The sequence below is a fragment of the Heterodontus francisci genome, unplaced genomic scaffold, assembly GCF_036365525.1.
Source record: "Heterodontus francisci isolate sHetFra1 unplaced genomic scaffold, sHetFra1.hap1 HAP1_SCAFFOLD_43, whole genome shotgun sequence".
NCBI lineage: Eukaryota > Metazoa > Chordata > Chondrichthyes > Heterodontiformes > Heterodontidae > Heterodontus > Heterodontus francisci.
This window is the reverse complement of record NW_027141852.1, coordinates 7,038,059-7,045,037: the sequence shown is the minus strand read 5'-3', so window position 1 is coordinate 7,045,037 and position 6,979 is coordinate 7,038,059. Positions and strand designations below refer to the sequence as shown.

The 6,979-nt window shown below is 42.4% G+C and overlaps 1 non-coding gene across 1 annotated transcript; it reads right to left on the bottom strand.

The window, feature by feature from the left end:
* Window positions 1–1,668: 1,668 nt before the first annotated feature.
* trnai-aau (transfer RNA isoleucine (anticodon AAU)) lies at window positions 1,669–1,742 on the bottom strand. Its single transcript has one exon. It is a non-coding gene; the product is annotated as a tRNA-Ile (tRNA).
* Window positions 1,743–6,979: the final 5,237 nt, after the last annotated feature.

The following is a 6,979-nucleotide window of genomic DNA, read 5'->3' as shown; positions in this document are numbered from 1 at the left end:
GATTGACAGATTTGTAAATACAAATGACATAAGGGAATATGAGGAAAGTGTGGGAAAAAGGGCATTGAAGTGGATCTTCAGCCAAGATCATATTGAATGGCGGGGCAGTCTCGATGGGCTGAATGGCCGACTCCTGCTCCTATGTTTCGATGTTCCTAACTCCACATTATCGATGAGACACAGCCTCAGGCCGACTTGTCGGGTGGTGCAAACAGATAACACTGCTTCTGATCTTCACCAGAACAGAGAGTGAGATGTAACATTGATCATCAAACAGACTGTGAGAGAATACAACAGAATAAAACACATGGAGAGACACTGTGGAATAACAAATAGATTTGATTGGAATGTTGAATTTTGATTGGAATGGATAAAACACCAGAAACAGCAGATTAAATTGGGATTCTCATCATTATATTGATCTGAGACAGAAAAGAGAAACTGATGGGAAGAAGGAAGAATGGAACTGTTCAGTTTTTTTGAGTTTTTCACTCACCCATGAAAGCTGATTAAAAAAAAGATGCAAATAACAGAGAATTTCACCAAAAAGCGAGATTAAATGCTGCCGAAACCTTGGATCGAAGGATGCCCCAACAGATCACCTGTTTAACTGTCTCCTCACTGGGGGATTTCAATCACTGAGCAATATTATTCGCTACCTTTTTTTTGTTAAATGAACCCAGAACTGTCACTTGGAGTTAATATCTGCATTCCGACTATTGAATATTTTCTGGACACATTTCCTGCTGAAAAAACTAAGAACTCTTTTCTAATTTACACATTACTATATACACATTCATCAAACCTCTTAAGCTAGCATCCTTGGTGCTGCTCTCTCTTCTCCCAAACCTCATCTCATGTGACTGTTACATCATCACTCTGACAGTGGGAGGGGTTGATCCAACAATCTTCAGCATTAACCCTTTACATCCTTATACTACACTGTCTGTCCAAACAAACGGGTGGAGGGAACTTCCTTCATTTATTCAAACACTTGAAAATCAACTCAAAGCCATCAGAGAGAGAGAGGGAGAGAGAGTGTCAGAGAACTTCCTGCATCCAGTCCTGACCCTGTCACACTCAGCAGCTGCTCACCCAGACCCCACTCTCATCAACACTGAACATTGTTACAGAGACCCTTCAAATAATGTTTGTAAAAGGCGGAAAAATTCAAAGTTCATCGCAGCCGGATTGAATGGAACAAAGTTTAATATCTTCTCACCGTCTCTCAATACCCACGAGACATAGGTTTTCTTATTTGGTTCCTTTGATTTTTCTTGTTCCTGATTGACAAATATTCCAAACCTCGGATCAACCCTCCCACTTGCGTCATGTCCCCAGTCTCGGTTAAAAGCAACACATAACGACACAAACACTCTGAAACATACAACGCAGTCACACTTTCCTTCAGTGAGATTAATGTCGAGCTGTTTTCCAGATTGAATGTAACCGTGAACAAATTTGTATCAAAGAAGTTGCCTTTGGCGTATCAGCACTGAATTTCTGGACAAGGAGGAACAGCCATTCCCAACTCACATCCTTCACAAAGGCTGTTTTCTCCTGTGACTGAAATTCATCATGTAATTTGAATTCCAAGTTCAAGTTCACAAAACAGAGATATAAATGATTGATAAGGAAACTTCTAAAGCATATCACAAATGTGAAATAAGGCTTTGCTGGGAGTTGAACCCAGGCTCTTCTGTTTATTAGACAGGTGCTTTAACCAACTAAGCTACAGAGTCAAATCGCAAATGCTTGCGTAGTTGAAATCAGAGGAGGATCTGTTTTTTCTCATCACACGTCTCCACTGGTCACAACATATTTTAACTTTTCCTACTTACTGATACAGTCATATACTCTATTTTTCCCAAAACTGAGAATGGAGGTGGAGGGACGACATGATAGAGGTTGACAAAGTTATGAGTGGCAGAGACAGAGTGGATAGTCAGAAGCTTTTTCACAGGGTGGCAGAGTCAGTTACGAGGGGACACAGGTTTAAGGCAAGAGGGGCAAAGTTTAGAGGGGATGTGCGAGGCAAGTTCTTTACACAGAGGGTGGTGAGTGCCTGGAACTTACTGCCGGGGAAGGTGGTGGAAGCAGGGAAGATAGCAACGTTTAAGAGGCATCTTGACAAATACATGAATAGGATGGGAAGAGAGGGATATGGTCCCCTGAAGTGCAGAAGGTTTTAGTTTAGACAGGCATCAAGATCGGCGGGGCTTGGAGGGCCGAATGGCCTGTTCCTGTGCTGTACTGTTGTTTGTTCTTTGTACATAGATAACACGTTTACAGATGTGGTCACCCCACAGCTTAAGAGTATGCAGGGAGAGAGGGAATGGGTGACCACCAGGCAGTCAAAAAGAATCAGGCAGGTAGTGCAGGACACCCCGAGTGCGTCTCACTCTCCAGCAAGTATTCAGTTCTGAATACAGAGGACAATGATGCTTCACCTGGGGAGTGCAGCCGGAGCCAGGTCCATGACACCATGGGTGACTCAGCAGCAAAGGGGAGTACAGGGAAGACTGGAAAAGCCATAGTGATAGGTGATTCAATCGTCAAGGGAACAATCAGGTGTTTCTATGGCCACAGACGTGAATCCAGGAATGGAGTGTTGGCTCCCTGGTGCCAGGGTCAAGGATGTCATTGCGCAGTTGCAGAGCACCCTGAAGCGGGAGGGTGAACAGCCAGCAGTGGTAGTCCACATCAGAACCAACAACATAGGTAGATATAAGGATGTTGTGCTGCAGTCAGAACTTAGGGAGTGAGTAAGAAATTAGCAAGCAGGACATCAAAAGTAATAATCTCCGGATTACTCCCAGTGCCACGTGCAAGTGAGTACAGGAATAGATGGATAAGACAGATGAATGTACAGGAATAGATGGATAAGACAGATGAACGTGTGGCTGGAAAGATGGTGCAGGAGGGAGGACATTAGATTTTTGGGACAGGTTGGACGGGTTGCACCTGAACCGAGCCAGGACGGAGTTCCTTGCAGGATGTTTTGCTAGTGCTGTTGGGGAGGGTTTAAACTAGTTTGGCAGGGAGATGGGGACTGGAAGGTAGAGTCAGATCAGAAATGAAAATGGAAGGCAGAAAATTAATGGAGTCTGGAAGAGAGAGGAAACACTGATTAGAAAATTCAAAACAAAAAATGTTGGCAGTGCTCAAGGATATCTAAATCAATGCAAGAAGTATAGCAAATGAAGCAGATGAGCTCAGGGCACAGTTAGACACATGGCAGTATGATATCATAGCTATTACACAAACATGGCTAAAGGAGGGACAGGCATGGCAGCTCAATCTTCCTGGTTACAGGGTTTTCAGACGTGAGAGGGAAGGGGATAAAAAAGGAGGGGGAGTGGCAATTTTGGTCAAAGAAACTATTACAGCTGTGAGGAGGGATGATATGTTGGACGGTTTATCAAATGAGACCGTATAGATTGAGCTGAGGAACAAAAAAGAGGCAATCACACTGCTGGGAGTGTACTATAGACCCCTAAACAGTCAGAGGGAGATGGAAGAGCAGATATGTAGGCAAATATCTGAGAAGTGCAAGAACAATAGGGCAGTAACAGTGGGGGATTTGTACCACCCAAACATTAACTGGGATACTTTTTGTGTAGAGGGAATTGAGGGAGCAGAATTCTTGAGGTGCATTCAGGAGTACTTTTTTAGCCAATATGTAGCAAGTCCAACAAGAGAGGGTGAAGTTTTAGACTTAGTTTTAGGAAATGAAGAGGGGCAGGTGGAAGGAGCGGCAGTGGGACATCAATTTGGTGGTAGTGATCATAATTCAGTCAGTTTTAATATAATTATGGAAAGGACAAGGACAGAACAGGAGTTAGAGTTCTCAATTGGTGTAAGACCAACTTTACGAAGGTGAAGATTGATTTACCGAAAGTGGACTGAAAACAGGTAGTTGAAGGTAAATCAGTGTCAGAGCAGTGGGAAGAATTCAAAGGGGAGATTCCAGGGGTTCAGAGTCAACATGTTCCCACAAAGAAAAAGGGTGGGAAGGCCAAATCTAGAGCCCCATGGATGTCAAGGAGTTTACGGGTATAATAAGGCAGTAAAGGAAAGTTTATGCCCAACACAGAGAACTGAATACTGCAGAAAGCCAAGAGGAGTATAGAATGTGGAGGGGGGAAAGCAACATTGAAATTAGGAAAGTTAAGCGAGATCATAAAAGAATATTGGCAATCAAAATTATGGTGAACCCAAAGATGTTTTATCAATACATTGAGAGTAAAAGGAGAAATAAGGAAAGAATAGGGCACAGAAAAGACCAAAAAAGTAACCTATGTGTAGAGCAGAAGATGCTGGCATTGTTCTGAATAAATACTTTGCATCTGTCTTCACAAAAGAGGGGGAAGATGCATATATTGTAGATAAGGAAGAGGGGTGTGAAGTATGGATGTGATTCATACAGAGGGAGAGAGGACATATTAATGGGATTAGTGGATATGAAAGTTGATAAATCACGAGCGCCGGATGGAATGCACCTCAGGCTGTTAAAAAGAAGCAAGAGAGGAAATAGCAGAAGAGCTGATCATCATTTTCCAGACCTCACTGGATACAGGTGTGGTGATGGAGGATTGGAGGACTGCTAACGTTGTACCTTTGTTTAAAAAGGGAGTGAGGGAGACCAAATAGTTACAGGCCAGTCAGTCTAACATCAGTAGTGGGCAAATTATTGGAATCTATTCTGAGAGACAGGATAAAATGTTACTTCGAAAGGCACAGATTAATCAAGGATAGTCAGCATGGATTTGTTAAGGGAAGATCTTGTCTAACCAACTTGATCGAAATTTTGAAGAATTAAGAAGGAAGATAGATGAGGGTAGTGCAGTTGATGTAGTCTTCACGGATGTAAATGTAGGGGGTATGAGTTTGCAGATGGCACAAAGATTGGCTGTGTGGAAAATAGCAAGGAGGATAGCTGTCGACTGCAGAAAGATCTTCATGGTCTGGTCAGATGGACAGAAAAATGGCAAATGGAATTCAATTCAGAAGTGTGAGTTGATGCACTTGGGGAGGTTAAACAAGGCAAAGGAATACACAATTAATTGGAGAAGACTGAGAGGTGTAGAGGAAGTGACGGACCTTGGAGTAAATGTCCACAGATCCCTGAAGGTAGCAGGACAGGTCGTTAAGGTAGTAAGAAGGCATATGGAATCCTTTCCTTTATTAGCCGAGGTATAGATTTAAGAGCAGGGAGGTTATGCTGGAACTGTATAAATCATTAGTCAGGCCACAACGAATACTGTATGCAGTTCTGATCACCTTATTACAGAAAGGATGTAATTGCACTAGAGAGGGTGCAGAGGAGATTCACGAGGATGTTGCCGGGATTGGAAAAATGCAGCTATGAGGAAAGACTGGATAGGCTGGGGCTGTTCTCCTTGGCACAGAGAAGGCTGAGGGGAAATCTCATTGAAACATACAAAATTTTGAGGTGCCTGGATAGAGTTGAAGTGAAGGGCCTATTTACCTTAGCAGAGAGGTCAGTGACTGGGGGAAACAGATTTAAAGTGATCTACACGAATGGAATTGATTCTGTATCTTTCCATTTCACAGTGTGGGTGAGTTCTGAACTGGTATCTAATTTGTGTCTCAGGTTACAATATCTTTCAGCACCTTAGAAACTTTCTCTGTAATGAATGTTGAACTTGTATGTAACTTGTATCTCAGAGTACACTATGGGGATGTTTAAACATCCTTTATCATGAATAGATGTGAGCTTTGAGGATGGTATTTAATTTAAATCTCAGGGTACAGCATTACGTTAGATTCTGTGCCATTCAATCAATACTGTGTGCCAATTCTATCTGATATTTAATTGATAGCTAAGTCTGCATTATATTTAGATTGACACATTGTATTTCAATCTGTTAATGTGTGTGATTTTGACCTGGGATTGAGGTATCTGACTGTCAATGGGACTGAATTGGGTGAAATGGAAACAACTTATTTCTCTCCTGCTTTGTTTGATTGTTTGATTGAAAGTGTGTCTCTGGAACTTGGAATCAATGTGGGCCTGACTACTTCTGCAGTCTGAGACTAGGGAACTGATGAACTGTCGATACCTCTGTACTCTGAGTGATAATGTACCTACTGTGTGTGAGAGGAGCTGGCTGCACTGTTCCTTGTGCCTCGAGTGCAGCAACCATCACATTCATCACGATTCCTTCAAGTATTTGCCTGTATGAAGAAAAAATATGTCTTAACTCAAGAACAGGTGAGGTGCAAAATATCAAAGAGGTGAATTTAATTTAGCAATTAATAATTATTAAAAACACCCACAAATGAAAACCAATGTCAGTATCTGTCTCCACTGAAGTACTGAAGCTCCCAGCTCCTGCATCACAAGTGTTCTGGGCAGATCCATCCAGACAAAACACTGCACTGGGATCGTCCCAACTGCTCGATGCTCTACACATATTTCCAGCCACCCTGCTTCATATGCACAAATAAAGAAAAATAAAGCCCCATATGTATATCCCTCAATTCCTTTCTTCCCATACAGTTGTTCCACCTCCCCTTAAATGCATCGATATTATCGCCTCGACCTCTCCCTGTGGTTGCAAATTCCAGATTCTAACCACTCACTACATAAATACCTTTTTCATGAATTCCTCATTGGTTTTATGAATGTCGATTTTATATTTTTGGCTCTTGTTTCAGACAACACCACAAGAGGAAACATATCTGCATGTATTCTATAGAAGCCCTTCACTATTTCCTCACTTTTTTCATTTGTTCATGTGATGCAGGCATCACTGGCTATGCCAGCATTTATTGCCCATTCCAAATTGCCCTTGAGAAAATGGTGGTGAGCTGCCTTCTTGAGCTGCTGCAGTTCTTGAGATGTAGGAATTCCAACGGTGCTGTTTGGAAGGGAGTTCCAGGATTTTGACCCAGCGACAGTGCAGGAATGGTGATATAGTTCCAAGTCAGGATGGTGTGTGGCTTGGAGGGG